Source organism: Canis lupus, chromosome 5 (assembly GCF_048164855.1).
Source record: "Canis lupus baileyi chromosome 5, mCanLup2.hap1, whole genome shotgun sequence".
NCBI lineage: Eukaryota > Metazoa > Chordata > Mammalia > Carnivora > Canidae > Canis > Canis lupus.
The window spans coordinates 13,273,301-13,293,346 of NC_132842.1; the positions used below are offsets into that span (position 1 = coordinate 13,273,301).

The window sequence follows — 20,046 nt, forward strand, 5'->3', positions numbered from 1 at the left end:
TGCCATGGTGAAACGGCTCTGTTCCTTTATTGAACCTGGTACTCACTTGAAAACTGCATTCTAATAAGTTTTGACCACTTATCAAATCTTAACGGTATGTGTTATATAACACCAGAAATACACGTTAGTATGAGTCACTATGAGCCATGGCGGTTCCACAAATGTTGCCATTCCAGGGTCATCTTTTAAAACGATTTGATTAGATTTAACTTAATTTAACTTGGAATGTCATCCTTTATTCTGTAGCCACTTCCTGGAAGGCCGGCACTTCCATGCATAATTTTTCTCATGTGGATAGGACTAGAGCAAGTACAGAAAGGGGCTTAAATACAGAGTCCTGGCTCAGAAGTGATGGTGGATGAGGGAACTATTCTCTGCCCGGGTGACTAGTCAGACTCAGGCTCAAAGAACTGGCAGTGATATGGCTTAAGAGAAAAAGGGCTCTAACGTTAACGGTAATTCAAAAGTCCCTAAATTCCCTATCTGAGAGATGCAGATAATCATAGTTCCTCTTCTTATCCAACGGATGTTTTAAAGATTGCATTATACGAGAAAAATCTTGAGGTTGAAAGGAATAGCGTTAGATATGATTATATTGTAGTAAATGTTATTTTTAAACCGAAGGCAAGACTCAAAAATGATCTCCTTTGTCAAGTATCTTGAGGTCATAAAGACAATCAGGAACTGGGGGGATCATCAGAGCTAACTCTCTTGTTTGACAGAAGAAACCAAAGCCCTGAGAGGTGTCATCCAAGATGACACTTGTATAAAGCGACACTGCTAATTCATGACAGCTAGCCTGCTAGTCTGGGAGTCCTGAGTTCCCTCAAGAAATCTTCCAACTGCCTCCCTCCCCTCATCCAGTGGGTAGAAAGTTACCAAGCACCACCGAGTAAAGAATTCAATTTTATTTCCTTATCGTCTTTACTAGGAATTATTTCCAGCTCCCTCTTTATTCTGAGAGCTAAATTGCTGTTTACAGTAAAAATAATTATTTCAGGGGCGCCAGGCTGGCTCAGTCGGTAGAGCATACAACTCTTGACCCATGTTGGGTGTGCAGCCTACTAAAAAAAATAATAATAATTACTTCAAATAAGCTAAAATATGTGTGTAAAGTTTTCTGACAAAAGAATGTGAGTTTATTTAAACATAAAATATGGTATGTCTAAAAGTTTAAGAAATGAGCATCAAAGAGCAGTTATTATTTTTTTTTAGTTTTATTTATTTATTCATGAGAGACACAGAAGAGACAGGCATAGAGGTGAAGTAGGCTCCCCGTGGGGAACCCGATGCGGAACTCGATCCCAGGACCCCAGGACCACTACCCGAGCCAAAGGCAGTCGCTCAGCCACTGAGCCACCCAGGTGCCCACAAAGAGCAGGTTTTAATCAAACTGAAGCATCTTTTAAGACTTACACTTGCATCTCGATACCACAGTGTATCAGCTGTAGCAGAGCTACAAACTCATAAGGACAAAGGTCACTGAAATGAAGTGGAACCAGTTTGACAGAGAGCATGCAATCTGGTTTCAACAGTTTGATTAGTATCAGAAGAAATAAATTTGTTACACAAAGGAAGAGGGCTTTGGAATCTCTGTGGTTTAAGAAAATATATATACCCCTCTTTTCAGCTCACCATGTAAGTCAACGTGTGAACTCCCTATGGGAATAATGTGGATTGCAACAAGGAGATTGAATAGCAATACATCAGAGAATCTTCTTCATCAAAGACGGAAACAGGCAGCAAGTTGATTTACTTGTGTGGAACTAAAGGGAATCATATTTGCAGATACAGTCAAATGATCAAGAGTTCAAACATACAATCATAAGTGGTGCTTGTGAAGCCTGGAGAGGGGGAGATGCATTGTCAAACCAAGAGAGAGAATATCTCTTCCCCCACTCTCAATTTCTTTAACTGTTAAAGAACTTTTGCCTTCTTTTACATATTTCCCCCAACCTAAGTAGGATTTAACATATATTTAGATATACAAGAATCTCTTCTCTTTTATTCTGTGTGTGCACATAAACACACACATACACACACACACACACGAAACAGTATGTTAATCCAACAGAAAAAAAACAGTAAGAAAGTTCTGCATTGCCAGAACTTTTTTGATGCTTTTTCTAAATAGCCTTATTATGTACCTACTTTTATTCTTATTAAATCTTTTACCACCTAGCATACTATGGATACTTCATTCTGATTTCACAGATCTCACAGAATACACAAACATAGCAGCTTTACCACAATTCTGGATTTGAATTCAGTAGTCCTGACAGTTTGAGATTCTGTGATGGGACACCAGAAAAAGAAGACCAAAAAAATCCTCCTTTTAACCATTAAACTCAATTTCTTTTCTCATTTTTTAAAAAAATATCTATTCATTTATTTGAGAGAGAGAGAGAGAAAGCACAAGTGGGAGGGGTGCAGGGGGAGGGAGAAAGAATCTCAAGCAGACTCCTCACTGAGTGTGGAGTCCAATGTGGGGTTCAATCTCAAGATCCTAAGATCACGACCCGTGTGGAAACCAAGAGTTGCACACTTCACTGACTGTGACACTCACATGTCCCTCTTTTCTCACTTTCAAACAAAACTGGTAAGACAGCAGAAAGAACTGTTTTACTTTCTCACTGACCTCACACCCAAAAGAAAGTGAAGAATATGTTCTAAATTGCCTGAAAACAAAAGGAAGAGAAAGGCTGCACATTAGCACAAAGTGAAAAATCTGTCTCAAACTCATGAACACAGACTTTTTTTTTTGAACACAGACTTTACAAGAATATTTAAGGAAACCCCACTTTGCTGTTGTAGACACTGTCACAGATCATGTAGTGGCCGCGTCTTCTATCTCCTATGCTGAGTGAGAACATTGGTATTTTCCTGACTCACAAGGATAGGAGTGTGCTGCCTGCTGAATCACCCTCCTCACTTCCCAGGGTGCCTGAGTGTTCCAAGACACTAATAGAGGATTAAATTATGGTTGCCATGACAGCTACCTAAATGCTGTCATGATAATATCAACAGATGTAGTACAGTGTTCCCTGAAAGTTGACATCTTTTCCCCTCCCAAAACTTCAGGAATTTTAATCATCGAAGTTCTTTAATAACTATGCAAAGTTGATCTAAAGAATGAGTCAGGTCTTTTTCTTAACTGGATAGGTTGCAATATTAGGATACAACTCATCTCTTTACTAAAAGTTTATTTCTCCTGGGGTGCCTGGGTAGCTCAGTTGGTTAAGCGACTGACTCTTGGTTTCTGCTCAGATCATGATCTCAGGGTCCTGGGACTGAGCCCTGAATGGGGCTCTGTGCTCAGTGGGGAGTCTGCTTGAGATTCTCTGTCCCTCCCCCTACTCACCCCCTCCCGCGTGCATGCACGCGCACACACACACACACACACACACACAAAGTCAATAAATACATATTTAAGGATAAAATATATTCCTCCTATAGTGAATGGTGATTGACAGATGATGTTGCCTATTTTATTTTTAGAAATGGAAATTGATGTCAAAGTAGGCATAAAAACAAAGCTTTATCAATTTTCTTAAAGCCTACAAACTGAAATTTACAAAAACAAATTCGAATACCTTAAGCATTAGTCAGCGTCTTATGGTAATGGGCTGTTTTTTATGGGTGTCAGCGTTTTATGCAAAGTATATCTTGTAAGAACCTGCTCGTGGAGGGTTTGTGTTTGGTAGGCGGATGTTCTCTCCTTTTTACCTCTGTTCCAATGATTAGAACCATCAATGAGAACAGAGAAGCAGGGGCAGAGGTTCCTATTTTTATTTTAAAGATCTTACTTTTTGGGAGGTTTATAATATCTTTTAGGATTACCGTGAAGCCCCAGTTACTAGGAGCACTTAGAGTCATTAAAATGAACATCAGAAAAAGTTCAATGACCTTGAGGGTTCTTGAAATGCCTTTACTAATTATTTTCAAAACTAGGCTTGAGGCATTTGCTGCTGCTTTTTATAGAGTTTCTCTCCTTTCATTTCATCTGCCCTCAGGGTGTTTTTTTTTTTTTTTTCTGAAGTGTTCTTTGGAATCCTTTTAATTTCAGTGGCACAAAAATTATCAAAATTATCACAAGCTAAACTGCTCCTGATCAGAAGTATGGTAAATAAAACCCCAGGAAGGGACCTATCAGGAAAAGGTCCACTTAAATGACGTTAGTGGAAGCAAATTTAATGATGGGACTATTCACAGAGGCGTGGGTAGGGTTAAGGAAGCAACAAGAGGGCGGTGAGGCACTCAGAGATTAGTACAGTCAGGAGTGGTTCTTACCATGGTGACCTCTAGGTGCAAAAGGAAAGACCAGTTAATGTTTCAAGTGCCTGGAGAGAGCAGGAACTGTGAGATAAGAGCTACCTACAGTGAGCCACATTCATGGAGGTGAGCAGCTACCTTACCACCAGAACCTTGGCAAGACAGGGAATTGGGGGGAATACACAAATACACACCAGATCTTTCTCTCTTTCCATTTCTATCTTCTGTCAAAAGCCAACAGGGCAAGGGGCCCTGGTTTGGATATACTTCCAAGGGATTGGCTTCCAGGGCATAAAGCAGGACAGAGAAGAATGGAGAATGAATCTGGAGATGGTGTTTGGATATGGAGAATAACCAGCTTATTGTGTTATACATACGCACTGTGGTAATACATACTGCGAACAATGCAAAGTTCACATGCTTACCTGAAAGTAGCATAGGCCCCTACTACCATGGAGGTGGAGGATTCACCCAGCATCCTTAGGAAAATGGGATTATGAAGGCTGGTTCCATCTTGCACATATATTTAGAAAATCTCACAAACTCAAGTTTGTATTTGAGGTTAGGGCTACTATCAGTTTTATTTGAAAATAGAAGAGAGATAATTCTCGCTCTGCCCAGAATATTTGTGGTGGGGTTAACTTCCAACTGCCCACTGTAGGCATCCTTTACTAATTGCCCTCTTCCCCATCTCCTTCCCCACTCCTCTGGGTCCTCCTTCACCTCCCAAATAAACTTCCTGCACTTTAATCCTTGCCTCAAGGTCAGCTTCTCGAGGAACCCAAACTAAGAAAGAAGTACATTTTCTTGTTTAAATATTTATTTATTTATTTATTTATTTATTTATTTATTTATTTATTTATTTATTTATGAGAGAGAGAGAGAGAGAGAGAGAATGAATGAGGGAAGGAACAGAGAAAACGGAGAATCCCAAGCAGAATCCATGCTGAGCACAGAGCCTGAACTGGGCTCAATCTCACAACCCTGAGATCATGACCGGAGCTGAAACTAAGGGTTGGTTTAGGAGCCTGTGTTTTACCCAGGCTCCCCCAAAACAAGTCTTATTTCATCCTTTGCCTGTGTAATTCTGTAAAGGTCTATCTTCCACTACTTTATAACAAATTACTCTTTCACAAAGAGTTGAAAAAACTCCACAGAACTTCAACTTTATTATTGGCTGAACATCTACCAAATGCCAGGTTTGGGGTAGGTGCTTTTATCTTATTTACTCCTCCTGCCCAATCACACAGATTTTAGTATTGCAATTTGTGTGTTTTATCTTCTGTACCAAATTATATAAATGTACATAAAGTTTTATCTACAAATTTACTTATTGCCAGATAATTGTCAGAACCACTAGCACAATACTGACTAGGAATGGTGAAAGCAGATATCTTTGCCTTGTTCCCAGAGTTAGGGAAGCACCTTCATTTTTAAATCAAGAAATATCATTTCTATCTTAGCTGTGTTAACGTCGAAACATTATACTACCGCTTACCTGTGACAAATACCAAAGGTTTTTCATGCAGTATAAACAGACTTAAATAATGAGTTATTGATCATTGATTTTTATGAAATTTAGGGTCATTTCTTAGTGCCTATATCTGAGTTATACATAAACCTTAAATGAGTTTATATTTAATTTAAAGGCTATAAGCAGATCAAGTTAAAATATATTTTTAATTATTGATCGGTTGATTACATAGTTTAAGTTTTAAAGCCAGTTACTAATTTTCTGGTGTTAAGCAGCCTTGGTTATAAAATTTTGGAAAAATTTCCAGGTGGCAATTCACCCTTTAGTCCTAATTATTTATGCTTGCATTTGTCTTTAACAAGAGTGTAAAAACACTGATTATGTAAGTTTACATTGTGAAAACTGAGATTTCACAAGAAAATATTTACAAAGCCCTTAAAATTTGTAAGGAGATGGTATTATGTAAGTTTGAATGCTACTGTAGTCTATGATAATAATTCACTTCAGAATTTCTGGAAGTTAGCCTACAAGTGAATAAAATAAAATGCTGAAACATAGGCAAAATGATTTCCAGGGCATCTGGGTAACCTGTGGAAAACATGAGGCATGATATTACAAAGTGGGAGAGTTAACAGATACACATGGAAACACATGCCTTCAGTGTTTTTTTCCCAAATGTATTTTTCTTAACCTTAATTAGAAGATGAACAAAGGGTCCAGGAAATTCTAAATTTATTACTTAAATCAAAGGATCCAACTCATTAAAGCATGTTCAAGTCAGGCTCTACTTCAGGAAACATAAAGTACTTTTTGAAAATTTACATATTTTTGACATGGTGTACACCAAGCTTCAAACTAAGTGTGGGACCTGGATCTTAAATTATTTCAGAAAGGAATAGTGATTGTTCAATCAGAACTTAATGAAAATAACTGAATTTTTAAAAAGTTTACCTGATGTATGTACTAGTTTACCTGATATACTTATTCTGGTCAGGTAAACTTTGATAAAACAGGTGAAGCCTAAATGTTTTAATAACAAAATGAAGATACCAGGAAAAAAAAATCTTAAATATTTTATTTAACTTTTTGAATAGATAAATAACTCTCATGGTTTGCATATCAAAAAGTTTAGATACTGATACTGATAGATGAAGGGTCTTTCCCATGTCTTCCATCCACAGATTTCTTATGCCTCAACAGTTAGGTTGTCCTAGTTTAATGCATTTACAAGCCAATGCATTAATTATTCTGCACCATTTTCCTGCTTTTCTATTTAACAAAAATTTTTGGAGACTGTAATATTAAAACATAAAGATCTCTGTGTTCTTTTGTTACATTTGAATGTATAGATTTATCATAATTTAACTAGTGGTCCTGATGATGGATATTTAGGTTATTCTCAATCATTTGCTATTCTCATCAATACTGTAAGAAATACCTTATCATTTCTCATGTGTGGAAATACATCTACGGGATAAATCCCTAGAAGTGAATTGGAGTTCAGAATATGTATGCATTTGTAATTTTGATAGGTACTGCCAAATTCCTGTTTCTCTAGAGCCTAGCCAAAGCGGGGATGCCAGACATAATTTTATGCCTTTTCATTAAGAAGTACACAATGAAAAGTGTGTTACCTATTAAAGAATTAGAAAGCAGGGCATATCCAGCAATTTACAGAGTATGTCTTCACTCAAAAAATATATTCACCAGAAATTTATTGTGCTTTTAGGCGCTTTGGATACACATACATACATATACACACACAAATAAAATTCAAATCTCTGCCTTTGTGGAGCTTACATTTGAAATCTACATTTTGGAACTCTATGCTACCTCATTAGAAGCCAGTTAAATGTCAATATCCTGAAAATGATCTGTTGAGATCCTGAGCACAGGCGCCAGACATATGCTACTGGTGTTATTTAAAAACTAACTAGAGGCAGTGTTGCAAATGATTTCATAGCTCTCCATCAGGTCCTTTTCAAACAACACACTTGGGTGAGAGCTCTTTTTATCTGACTCCATCTGCTGTTGGTAGTGATCAACATACTGTGAGCATTGTGGTATCATCTGAGATTATGTTGTGAAATCGGAAGTAGCATTACAGGCAGATCAGCAAGTATACGCAAACTGTTCCGTTCTCTCTCTTGCTGAAACCTAGGGTGCTCAGTTCAGGTTTGGGGAGTAGTGAAGACAAAGTTATCAGTACATTCCCATCAGGGCACAGTTTACTTCACAGTCCTTCCTTGTTTTGGTTCTAGAAGGAGATCACGAGGAAAATAGTTTCGGAAGCATACAGCAGCAATACTCCATATGCTGAACAAGGGTATAGCAAAGGGAACACGTTAGAAACTGAGGGAGACAGAAAAAAACCATTAGTGCCAAGGAAAGGGTGGTAGCAAGTGCAGTGATAGAGACAGTATGGTCTCCGGCTTTTTTTTTTTTTTTTTTTAAAAGCATCTTTTCTTTCTAAAAGGGAAATATTTTAAAACTTTAGCCCCGCCCCCATTAGAAGTAATTCATTTAATAAGAAGGTGGAAAACTACAGCTCTTAAAATCTTGCCAATATCCCAGTGGGTTCTTCGTCGCCATTATTTTTATTTTGTATTTTTTAATCTTTTATTTATTTTGTTAAAGATTCTTATTTATTCATGAAACACAGAGAGAGGCAGGGACATAGGTAGAGAGAGAAGCAGGCTCCTTGCAGGAGCTGGATGCAGGACTCAATCCCAGGACCTGGGGATCACGACCTGAGCCAAAGGCAGATGCTCAATCACTGAGCCACCCAGGTGTCCCTCTTTGCAGCCTTTAAAGAACAATTGGTAGTTCAGTTTATGAGAAGGACGCCACACACAATGGCATCTTTAAGTATGAGGTATAGAAAAGGGCCAATTTCGGGTGCCTCGGTTACTCAGCGGTTGGACATCTGCCTTCCGCTCAGAATGATATTTCATTCAGAAATCAGTCACCCACCGAATTACTACTGAATGGCTACTGAATGATTTCTTATGACCTGATACGTATCAGTTTTCCTCGCAGTCATTACATTTAGAAGAGGGGCCTTTTCGATTTCCTCGACACACTCCTTTGACAGCTGAAGTCTAGAAAGGACAATGGCAGAAGCTGGGGGTCTTCCTGATTCCCAGTCCGGTGCAACTGCTGCCATCGGGCCGCCATGGAAACCTTGAACGCCTCTGACTTCTGGATTCTGTGCTGCCACAGTGCAAACGCTGCACACTGTGACGACTTTGGCCAGTGACACCGTGGCCCTGGGGCTTCCACAGAGCAGGCCCAGCGGACAGCCTCATGAGGAGTGATGCTGTGTTGGAGCAGCCGGATGCTGCAGCGGCCGCTCCGGGTCCCTGAGCGCGCACAGCGGGCGCAGCAATGTGCCGGGCCGGCGCGGCTCAGGACGGCTGCGCTCGGACCCAGGCGGTGGACTCCGAGTCTCCAGAGTTCCATTCCGGGCCCCTGAGGTGGCACGTGGCACTTTTTCCGCATGACTCCGCGGGGTTTCGGGGCCGTGAACGGCTGACCTCGATCTGGCAGCGGCTCCCGGCAGGCCCGAGGGCCGAGAGAGGGAGGGCAGGGCCCCCCGCCCGCTCTTTGCCGCGCTCTGTTCCTGCCACCCTACTGCGCGGCGCGGTCCCTTTCGTCCTTCTCTCGCTTTCTCCCGAGCGTTGGCTCTCGGCGCTTCCCACCCCATGTTTACCCAGCGCCGAGGCCCAGCCGGCGGGCGCCAACCCCGCCAGCCCGACCGCCCCGCCCGGTGGCCCCGCCTCCTCCCGACCCTCCTCCGCCAGGTCGCCTCGCGCCCGCCCAGGCCGTCACGTGAACGCCGCCCCGCCCCCTTCCATCACGTGAGCCCCGCCCCGCCCCTCCGTCACGTGAGTCCCAGCCCCGCCCCGCCCCGCCCCCGCGCCGGCGCGCTCCGACGTGCCCTGGAACTTACCCTCCCTGGGAGAGCAGCCTGCGGGGACTGCCCGCCGCGGCCGCCGCGGTGTGAGCGCCCTTGAAGCCCGCTGCGGCGTCGCGCGGACTCCGGGTGAGGACGGGGGGAGCCGCATCCTGCGCCGCCGCCGGGCTCTCGGTAAGGTAGCTGGAGGCGGATGCCCGCGGCCCGAGGGCAGGTCGGTGAGGTGCTGCACAAAGGCGTCCGCGGCTGGGGCTGTGCCCGCCGAGGGCGTCGGGTTAGGGGGAGCTGTGTGCGGGGGGCGGCGTCGCCGCAGTGAGCGCGAGGTGCGGCCGGAGCGGCGCGGGAGGGGTCGGGTCGGGGTCGGGTCGGGGGAAGGGGGCCGTTGCCAGTGCATTGGCTGACTCGGGCGATCGGCTTTAAAGGGCTGGAAGTTGTGGCTCTTCTGCCCCCCGGCTTTCCTGACTTCCTGTGTGAGGGCAGCGGCCGCCCGCCCCGCCCCTAGGAAGGAGGGCGCCGGGGTGTGTGTGTGGTGTGTGTCTGTGTGCGTGGGCTGGTGCCGCCCTCCGTCCTCGCCTGCTGCAGCTGCGTGTGCCCGCTCTCCAAGTGCAAACCTGCGCCCCCCCGGGGGGCCCACCTGGGGCCTCTGCTCTAGCATTGCTGACCTGCGCTGGCGCTTTCCTCTGCACTCTACACAGCTGCCCCGCCCCTGAGAATGGACACTTGCTACTCTAGCTCGCCTAGGAGCAATCTTTTCCAAGTCCTTGAATTTAAAAAAATAGATATACTTTTTACAAGCTTGCTGGCCTCCTCGCATTTCAACGTAGTTGATTTGATTGTCTTCCAAGAAGGGCTGTCCTTTACGTGTTGCATCCTAAGTTACTGCAGACCCTCCGAGAAGAAATGTCCGCAGGGTCATCGTAACAGAAAAACGGCCCTCACTTTCAGAGCCTTGTGATGTTTTCCTCTGAGTGCAGCAGCAGTTTTAAATGCCTTTGCGGAGGGGAAAGCAAAACGTTTAAAAGCATACCTTTAGGAAAGTTCTAATGTCATTTCAAGCTGAGTGTTTCGACTTGCTTTATGGTTAATTATGGCACACGAGAGCAAATTTTACTGAGCATTTATGTACATTGTGTACATCCCCAAAGGGAGGGAAATGTGAAGGGGAAGGAGCATCAAGTGAGGAGTCGCTCAGCTTCTGGTTCAGATTCTGCCACCACTTCCGAAGGAAGACTCCGTGTTAGATGGAAGGTTGTTTAAAAGTATCTGGCCCCTAGGCATGCCGGTTTCTGAAAAGTTGGGAAACCGCTGGCTTAGAGCTGTTACTTAATCGTCCACCTTCGTGTTTCTTACCTGATCTCTAGGAAGGTGTGTTAACAGAATGGGTCATCTTTCTGTACTTTCTCTTCTCTCTGAGTAGACGTTCTGGCTGCTGGTGCTGGTAATTTCTCTTTTCTGTTTTGAAATGCCATGAAAATGGCATTCAGAATAGGGACTTGGGAACCCAGAGCAGTGCCTAAAAGCAGATCTGAAGACTTAACCCTGAGCCATGCACCCTGAAGAGCCAGACACCCTGGACACAGATGTGTGACCCATGGTTGCATGTAGCTTTCTGCTTTGGAGGTTCTTATCTGGGGGAAAAAAAAACCTAAGTGTAACGAAACAGATTGTGCGTGCTTGTATGTGTATGCCCGGTATTTGTTGATGTATTTCTGTTCGTACTTTATCAGCCATAAAACTTGGAAAAGGTCGTTAATTCATTGATTCTTAATATAATGTCATTTGTAAAGATTAGCTATCCATATATAGTATCTTTAGATTTTTTTTTTTTACTTACTATGCCAGTTGTGAGACACAAGTGAAAACATGTACTATAAATGCTGTAGAAAAACAGCTTGTTATTTGTAGTTAATAATGTGGTTTTTCATTTCATTAATTAGAAAGTATCTGTTGGGTGCTTTTTAAGAAATAGGTGAGTAGACAGTGGGCTTTACAAACTTAAGTTCTTGAAGTTGTGCGGTTGATATTCCTGAGAATAAAAGGGTAATAAAAAAATTTAAATTGACTGAAATAAAACAGTGTATATAATGATGTGTAAAATCCTTAAGCTGTAGTACTAGTATGTTGCTTACCTGAGAAAATTGGTACTAAGAAAAGGTAGCGAGGTGAATCTGCCCAAAATAAGCATTACAGTTTTCAAATAGAAAAGTGAAATTAAACTTTTATTTTCTTATATTTAACATTTTTAGTTTTAATTGCAAATATGCACTGTTTTGTGGAATGAATCAGACATGAAAAAGTATGATGGTATCATATAGTATGGTTGTATTTCAAATCATGCCTTTCAAATGATCCTCTTGAGGAACCCATTGGGTCACTATCTTTTGTGGTTTTTCTTTTCTTCGGCTAACTGGTCTAATTATGCCACATCCTCAGTTGTGAATGGTTTTGCTGTGATTCAGCCTTTTTCCTATTACTTTTATTGACTTAAATATATTGCAGTTTCAGTTTGCAGTTGATTAGCTTTTTATTGGAACCAAACTGCCAAGTGCTGACGTATCTAAGTATCCCTCCCTTGTTGATAATTAGTGCTTCTTAAACTTTAATGTGCATGGGAATCACCAGAACTTCTCATAAGCCCCCAGGTGATACCCTTGTTGCTCTACTGCCCAGACTGCAAACTACTGCCGTCCAATAGATAATGCAAGCCACCTGTGTAACCTTATTTTGTTTTTATTTAAGTAAGCTCTACACACAACATGAGTCTCAAACTCAACCCCCGAGATCAAGAGTTGCATGCTTCTCTGAGCCAGTCAGAGAGTCTGATGCCTCTCACCTGTGTAATTTTAAAGCTTTTAGTTCTCTCATGATAAAAAGTAAAAAATGGTGGGATGCCTTGGTGGCTCAGTGGTTGAGCATCTGCCTTTGGCTCAGGGCGTGATCTCGGGGTTCCTTGGATTGAGTCCCACATCGGGCTTCCTGCATGGAGCCTGCTTCTCTCTCTCTATGTCTCTCATGCATAAATAAATAAATTCTTTAAAAAAAAGTAAAAATGGGGAAGAAAACCCCAAGTGAAATAAATTTTATTATCATCTCATCATGTAATCAACATGATTCTTTTATTTAGACTAAGTCTTCAAATCCTCTGTGTATTTTACATATACAGGACATCTCAATTTAGATTAGCCAGACTTAAAATGCTCAGTAGCCACATTTGGCTAGTGGCTGTTGTATTGAACATCACTTCTGGAGTCTAGAATCTAGACCAGTGCTATTCTAAGTGTATTTTTAGGTTAACCCTATGGGAGCTTGTTAGAAATGCAGATTTTGGGGCTCCACTTCATACGACTCTCATTAGGAATGTCTGGGTTTCAGTAACTTGTGTTTTAAAAGTTACAGGATATGACTACAAAACGTATATGTGGTATTCTAGATGGGATCCTAGAACAGAAGAAGGCCATTATAAGATAACTAAGGAAATCTGAGTAGAGCATGGATGTTATCGTATTAGTATCGGTTCGTTGAATATGACGAATGTATCATACTAACGTAAGATGTTAATGGTAGGAGAAACTGTATACGGGTATATGAGAACTCTGAACTATCTTTGCAATAATTCTGTAAATCTAGAACTCATCTGAAAAAAAATTTTTTAAAGAAGCTCTCCACGTGATTCCACTGCAGTGATCTAGATCTATCAGTGTGGGGGGAATGATATTTGGTGCTTTGAAATTATGTTATTAGGACTTTTAAAAAACAGTTTTATTGGGGTATAATTACTAATCCGACCTACACTGTTGGACCTTGGATGGGTACAATGGTGGCTAGGTTTAGGTTTGATAGAGTAAAAATAATAGTATTTTGTAACAAGAGCTAAAATCTGTAAAGCATTGTACCAAGTGCTGTACACTTATCTGATTCTCTCGATATGTGTTATCTACTATTAATATAAGCCTAAGCCCCATCTCACAAGTGGGAGAAAACGAGGTTCAGAGAAGTTAAAGGACTTGTCTTAGATCACGTAGCTAGGAAGAGGCAGGGGCAAGGATGTTTGAGGGGGGAACAGTTTTATAAGCCATTAGTTAATTGTCCGTATTTTTCTACTCACAACTTTTTATTTTTATTTATTTATTTACAAGATTTTATTTGTTTATTCATGAGAGACCGAGAGAGAGAGGCAGAGACACAGGCTCCATGCAGGGAGCCCAATGCAGGACTTGATCCTGGGACTCCAGGATCAAGCCCCAGGCAAAGGCAGGTGCCAAACTGCGGAGCCACCCAGGGATCCCCACAACTTTTTTTTTTTTTTTTTTAAAGATTTATTTATTTTAGGAGGGGAGGGAGCAAGCACATGCAGCGGGGAAGGGCAAAGGGAGAGAGAGTCTGAAGCTGACTCTGCTGAGTATGAGCTTGATCTCACAACCCTGAAATCAGGACCTGAGTTGAAACCAAGAGTTAGACAATTAGCTTGATGGCGCCACTGAGGGGCTTCTGCAACATTGGGTTTTTTTGAGTAAGCGGCTTATTGTGGATACTCTGGATCATGCCTTACAGTTCATAGAGTACTTTTTCTCTTTTCATTCTCACAAGACTCTTGAGATTTGTATTGTTTGTTTTTACCAGGTAAGTTAAAGTGCTCAGAGTCTGAGCACCAAAAAATGGCAAATCCTAGATTTAAATTTCAGGCCTCTAACCCTGAGTTCTGGGCTCTTTTGCCACAGAGGAATCTAGAATACATTTTGCAGTTAGAGTGTATCTTTAAGAGTTTGCCGAAAATTACCAGTAGTTTGCTATATATTACTGTTTTTTTTTAAATTAGTTTTATTGAGTTTTAATATGTATACACTAATATACAGTGACTCAACAATACAGAGGAGTGAACTACAGATGCATACAACATGGATGAACCTCAAAAGCATTGTTCTAAGTGAAACAAGCCAGATACAGAAAGATCATACGGTATGATTTGTGGGTACTTTTTTTTTATCACCACTTTGCTCCCTTTAGTAAGCAGTGATTGATGTGATGCTCTGTATCATGCTTTATAATTTACTAAGTACTTTTTTCACATTTTATATCCATTCTCACAAAGATCTCTTTAAAAAAGATTAGTATAAATGACATGCAATGCTACGTTAGTTTCAGGTGTACAACATAGTATTTCAACCTTCTCTGTATCTTGTAACTGTGCTCACAAGTGTAGCTATCATCTGTCACCATACAACACTATTGCAAGATCATTGATTATATTTCCTATGCTGTGCCTTTTATTCCCATGACCTCTTTATTCCGTAACTGGAAGCATGTATTTCCACCAGTCTCCATCCATTTTGCCCATCCCCCTCCATTCCCCCCTCCAGCCTTTTCCCAGGACCCCTTAAGATTTATATTCTTTCCTGTTTTACAGATGGATGTACAGTTAGTTGAGGCTTTCAGTAGACAGGCCTTTGAGTTGTTTCCAGTTTCTGGCAGTTATGAATAAAGCTGTTATGTATGTTCATGTAAGCCCTTTGCATGGACTTACACTTCTGTTTTTCTTGGATAAATACCTAGAAGTATTGAAAAGCAATGGCTAGATCATATGGTAAATGTATGCTTAACTTTATAAGAAATTGCCAAAATGTTTCCCAAAGTGGCTTTACCATTCTGCAGTCCTACCAGCAGTGAATGAGAATTCCAGTTGCTGGTATCCTTACCATATGAAGTATCCTTTATATATATTTAAAGCCATTCTGGGGATCCCTGGGTTGCTCAGCGGTTTGGCGCCTGCCTTTGGCCCAGGGCACGATCCTGGAGTCCCGGGATCGAGTCCCATGTCGGGCTCCTGGCATGGAGCCTGCTTCTCCCTCTGCCTGTGTCTCTGCCTCTCTCTGTGTCTATCATGAATAAATAAATAAATCTTAAAAAAAAAATAAAGCCATTCTGGTGTGTGTCAGGGGAATGATATTTGGTGCTTTGAATTTACATTATTAGGATTTTTTAAAAACAGTTTTATTGGGGTATAATTACTGTGTAATAAACTGCGTATCTTTTAAATGTTTAATTTGATGACTTTTGACATACATATATACTGGTGAGACCAACACCATTATAAGGAACATATCTAACCCTTTCCCCTCATTTCTTTGAACCCAAGAGTAATTCATTACCTTGTTTTCCGGTCAATATTGTTTTCTGGCACTATAGATTTATTTGCATTTGTTTGCATCTAGAATTGTATGTAGATGGAATCATATAGTATACACTTTCTTGTCTGGATTTTTTTTCACTCAGCAAAATTATTGTGAGATTTATCCAGTTTGTTGTATTAGTAGCTAATTCCTTTTTGTTGCTGAGTGATACGCCATTTTGTGGATATACCACATTTAGCTTATCCATTCACCTTTCGGTGGAAATTTGGAGTGTTTCTAATTTGGGGCTATTAGAAATAAAGTTGATGTGAACTTTTCACCTACAGGTCTTTGTGTGGTTACATGCTTTTGTTTCTCTTGGGTAAATACCTAGGGCTAGATTTCCTGGGTCCTATGGTAGATGTATATTTAAATTTTTAAGAACCTGCCAAACTTTTTCCAAAGCCATTTTACCATTTTACATGGCCACTAGCAGTGTGTGAGAATTCTGATTGCTCCACATTCTAGAAAACCGTGGTGTATGGTCAGTCTTTTAGTCTATTCTAGTGGATGTGCAGTATTCGTTGTGGCTTTAATTTGCATTTCCCTAGTAACTAAAGATGTTGGGCATCTTCTCTTGGGCAATCTGTAGATCTTTGGATAAGTGTTTATATTTTTTGCCCATTTCTTTTTTTTCTTTTGCCCATTTCTTATTGGTTTGTCTTATTGACTTGTACAGTTCCCTATATATTTAAATGTGAGTCTTGTTGGAGATAAGTTTGTGTCTATATTCATGAGGGATGTAGGTCTTTTTCCTCATAGTTTTTCCTATGATGTCTCTCTGGTTTGGGTATGAGGGTAATGCTGATGTGTTAGAATGAATTGGGATATTTTTCCTCTGTTTCAATTTTCTTCAAAAGGTTTGTGTTGAATTGGTATTATCTTCCTTATATTTTTAGTAACATTCTCTAGTGAAGCCATCTGGGCCAGGACTTTGTGGGAAGATTTTTGTTATTTATTTTTTAAGATTTTATTTATTAGAGGGAGCACACAAGCGGGGGTGGGGGTGGGGCAGAGGGAGATGGATAGGCAGACTCCCTGCTGAGTAGGGAGCCTGCTGATGTTGAGGGGCCGCATCCCAAGACCTCCCCAGACCATGACCTGAATGGAAGGCAAATGCCTAACCAACTGAGCCACTCAGTTGGAAAGAGTTTTAAAGACAGATCAATTTATTTAATATAATGTAGGGCTACTTAAGTTATCCATTTCATGTGGAGAAAGGGGAACCCTCTTGCACTGTTGGTGAGAATGTGAACTGGTACAGTCACTCTGGAAAACTGTGTGGAGGTTCCTCAAAGAGTTAAAAATAGATCTGCCCTATGACCCAGCAATTGCACTGCTGGGGATTTACCCCAAAGATACAGATGCAGTGAAATGCCGGGACACCTGTACCCCGATGTTTCTAGCAGCAATGTCCACAATAACCAAACTGTGGAAGGAGCCTCGGTGTCCATCGAAAGATGAGTGGATAAAGAGGCTGTGGTCTATGTATACAATGGAATATTACTCAGCCATTAGAAACGACAAATACCCACCATTTGCTTTGATGTGGATGGAACTGGAGGGTATTATGCTGAGTGAAATAAGTCAATCAGCGAAGGACAAACATTATATGTTCTCATTCATTTGGGGAATATAAAAAATAGTGAAAGGGAATAAAGAGGGAAAGGATAAAAAATGAGTGGGAAATATCAGAAAGGGAGATAGAACATGAGAGACTCAACTCTGGGAAACGAACAAGGGGTGATAGAAAGGGAGGTGGGGGGTGGTGACTGGGTGACGGGCACTGAGGGGGGCACTTGATGGGATGAGCACTAGGTGTTATGCTATATGTTGGCAAATTGAACTCCAATAAAAAATAAATAAATAAATAAATAAAATAAAAAATTATCCATTTCTTAAGCTTTGGTAATTTGTCTTTCAGGAAATTTGGTTCATCTAAATTGTTGGTTTTACTGGCTTAAAGTTCATAACATTTTCTTATCTCCCTTTGATGTCTTTAGATCTGTTGTTATGTCTCTTGTCTCATTCCTGATGTTGGTGATTTGTGTTTTTTTTCCCTTTTATTCTGGATCAGTTTGACTAGAGGGTTATCAGTACTACTGATCTTTAAGAACCAGCTTCTGATTTCATCTAACATTTTTTTTTATTGATTCCTTCTCTGCTCTTTATCATGTCCTTTCTTCTGCTTACTTGAGATTTAATCTCTTCATCTAGTTTCTTAGAGTGGAAGTGTACATCATTGATTTGAGACCTTTTTTTATTTATTTATTTTATTTTATTTATTCATGAGAGACAGAGAGACAGAGAGAGAGAAAAAGAGAGAGAGAATGGGGCAGAGACACAGGATGAGGGAGAAGCAGGTCCATGCAGGGAGCCTGACATGGGACTTGATCCTGGGTCTCCAGGATCAGGCCCTCCCCTGCCTGGGGAGGCGGCGCTGAGCCACCCCTCTGCCCTGAGACCTTTCTTTTTTAATATTGTATTTAGTGCCATAAATTTTCTCTGAGCACTATTGTAATTGCATCCCATAAATTTTGAGATGTCATGTTTACATTTTTATTTCAGTTCAGATTTCCTGTTTGATATCTTCCTTCGAGTTATTTAGAAGTCTTTAGATTGCAACAAATTTGTGGGTTTTAAGCTATGTTTTTGTTAAATTTATAACTTAATTCAGTTGTTAGAGAATATACTTGGTGTGATACCAATCCTTTTAAATTTATTAATATTTGTTTCATGGCCCAGAATACAGTTTGCAGAAAATGTATGTTTATAGGAAACTACTGAACTGGCTGTCCTGTTTTTAGCATTTCCGTTAGCACTGTATAAGTATTACAGTTGTTGACAACACTTTATATTGTCTTTGTTTTTTACAAATAATTTTATTTATTTATTTTTTAAAGATTTTGTTTATTCATGAGAGACACACGGGGAGGGGGGGGGCAGAGACCCAGGCAGAGGGAGAAGCAAGCTCCATGCAGGGAGCCTGACGTGGGACTCTATCCTGGGTCTCCAGGATCACGCCCTGGGCTGAAGGTGGCGCTAAACCACTGAGCTGCCCAAAGATAACTTTCTTGTAAGGATGCCTGGGTGGCTCAGTGGTTGAGCATCTGCCTTTGGCTCAGGGCATGATCCTGGTCTGGTTATCGAGTCCTGCATCAAGCTTCCTGTGAGGAGCCTGCTTCTCCCTCTGCCTGTGTCTCTGCCCCTCTCTCTGTGTCTCTCATGAATAAATAAATAAAATCTTTAAAAAAATAACTTTATTGTGGTCGGTGTGTGATATTTTGTTTTGATTTAATTTGCATTATTGAATTTCAATGTTTTGTAATATAATTTAAATTTGAATAAAAATTAAGAATCATGGTATGTTTTCTTTTGCAGTAAAGGACAAAAAGCCCTCAGGGATTGGTGGTGGTAGTAGTAGTTCATCATTCATGTGCTACATAAGTGCTATTTTTCAGTTTTCTAAAAGTTTGAATGTTTGTCTTTTAAAAGTTACTTTGAAAGAGGATCTGTAAAAGCTATGTGAGGATTTTAATGACTTGTGGTTTGGGGGTACACAGGTATAAGGTGATTTAAATCGTAGTCTGCAGTGTATGTTGTGGGAATATATATATACACAATAGCATTGTATGTAGCACATTTAGTTTAGGCATTTATTTATGGACATTTGGTTTGCTTCCACCTTTTGACTATTGTGATTGTGAACTGCTGCTATGAACGTGGATGTACATATACCAAGTCGCTGCTTTCACTTCTTTTGGATGTATACCCAGAAGTGGAATTGCTAGGTGTTTTGAAAAACCATTGTACCATTTATCCCAGTGGCTGCACCGTTTTGCATTCCTACCAGCAATGCACAAGAATGGCAGTTTCTCCACATCCTCACCAACACTTGTCATTTGGGGGTTTTGGGGGTCATTTTTTATTTTGTTTTGTTCTTTACAATAGCCATTCTGTTAGGTATGAAGAGCTATCATTGTAGTTTTGATTTGCATTGCCCTAATGATAGTGATGTTGAGCATTTTTCCGTGTGCTTTTGGCCATCTGTGTATCATCTTTGGAAAAATGTCTGTTCAGGTCCTTTGCCTGCAGGGGCTCTTATCACAATGTTAATGAGGAGTAGGTTGACATCATTTAAGCATTAAAAAGAATAGTTCTCCATAAATGCAGTGTGTAAAAGTAAAGAATTAACAAAAAAGTGCGTTTATTTAAAT

The 20,046-nt window shown here is 40.7% G+C and overlaps 1 protein-coding gene and 1 long non-coding RNA gene across 27 annotated transcripts in view; one reads left to right on the forward strand and one right to left on the reverse strand.

The window, feature by feature from the left end:
- Positions 1 to 7,444: 7,444 nt before the first annotated feature.
- On the reverse strand, positions 7,445 to 9,530 carry LOC140633234 (uncharacterized). The gene is made up of 2 exons (XR_012030867.1): positions 8,767 to 9,530; positions 7,445 to 8,062 (listed from the first exon to the last, which is right to left on the reverse strand). It is a non-coding gene; the product is annotated as an uncharacterized lncRNA (long non-coding RNA).
- Positions 9,531 to 9,636: 106 nt separating this feature from the next.
- ARHGAP12 (Rho GTPase activating protein 12) overlaps positions 9,637 to 20,046 on the forward strand; it is a 154,430-nt gene continuing 144,020 nt past the window's right edge. For 16 of the 26 annotated variants that reach the window (XR_012030865.1, XR_012030866.1, XM_072825473.1 and 13 more), the window contains exon 1: positions 9,637 to 9,836. The gene's annotated coding sequence lies outside the window, so the exon portion shown is untranslated. Of the gene's footprint in view, positions 9,837 to 14,515; positions 14,619 to 20,046 lie in introns of all 26 variants that reach the window. The other 10 variants (XM_072825474.1, XM_072825485.1, XM_072825465.1 and 7 more) reach the window with 7 other exon arrangements.